The sequence below is a fragment of the Rousettus aegyptiacus genome, unplaced genomic scaffold (assembly GCF_014176215.1).
Source record: "Rousettus aegyptiacus isolate mRouAeg1 unplaced genomic scaffold, mRouAeg1.p scaffold_m13_p_10, whole genome shotgun sequence".
Lineage (NCBI taxonomy): Eukaryota > Metazoa > Chordata > Mammalia > Chiroptera > Pteropodidae > Rousettus > Rousettus aegyptiacus.
This window is the reverse complement of record NW_023416285.1, coordinates 57,671,198-57,672,103: the sequence shown is the minus strand read 5'-3', so window position 1 is coordinate 57,672,103 and position 906 is coordinate 57,671,198. Positions and strand designations below refer to the sequence as shown.

Genomic DNA, 906 nt, shown 5'->3' with positions numbered 1-906 from the left:
CTTCAAAGAACAGTCTGACTCTTTTATTAGGGGCCAGTACAATTGGAGAGTTTGAATTAAGTCAATGCTCATTTACCATTCCAAAAATCCTAGGGCCCTTAAGAATTATGCTAAATCAACTCTGCCTTTGCTCTTAAATGGAAGAACAAAGCCTGGATGACTACACATTTGTTTACAACATGGTTTATTGAATATTTTAAGCTCACAGTTGATATCTACTGATCCAAGAAAAAGTTTACTTTCAAAATATTACTGTTCATTGACAACGCAGTTGGTCACCTAAGTACTCTAATGGAGATGTACAATGATATCCATGTTGTTTTCATGCCCACTAGCACAATATCCATTCTGCAGCCTGTGGATAAAAAATAACTTTCAAACTTCGTTACTTAAAAAATGCATTTTGTACGGTTATAGTTGCCATAGATAGTGATTCCTCTGATAGATCTGGGAAAAATGAATTGGAAACCTGGAAAGACTCACCATTCTAGATGTCATTAAAAGCATTTGTGATTCAATGGAAAAAAAAGTCAAAATATCAACAGTAACAAGAGTTTGGAAGAAGTTGATTCCAACCCTTGTGAATAACTTTGAGGGGTTCAAGACTTCAGTAGAGGAAGTAACTGCAGATGTGATAAATTAGAATGGAAGCCTGTAGATGTGACCAAATTGCTGCAATCTCATGATAAAACTGCCACCCTCCCTTAGGTGAGGCAGCCCTTGGTTGACCTCACAGATAGATTGCAAGGAACTTGTCAGCTTACAATCATTTATTTTTTATTTTTTACACCTACAGCACCTGGTCTTCCTAGGTGGTCTTCCATCCAAGTACTAACCAGGCCCAACAATGCTTAGCTTCTGAGATCAGATGAGATTGGGCTTGTTCAGGGTAGCACGGCTATAGAC

The 906-nt window shown here is 37.9% G+C and overlaps 1 pseudogene; it reads right to left on the bottom strand.

Moving 5' to 3' along the window:
* Window positions 1-787: 787 nt before the first annotated feature.
* LOC118609219 lies at window positions 788-906 on the bottom strand (annotated as a pseudogene).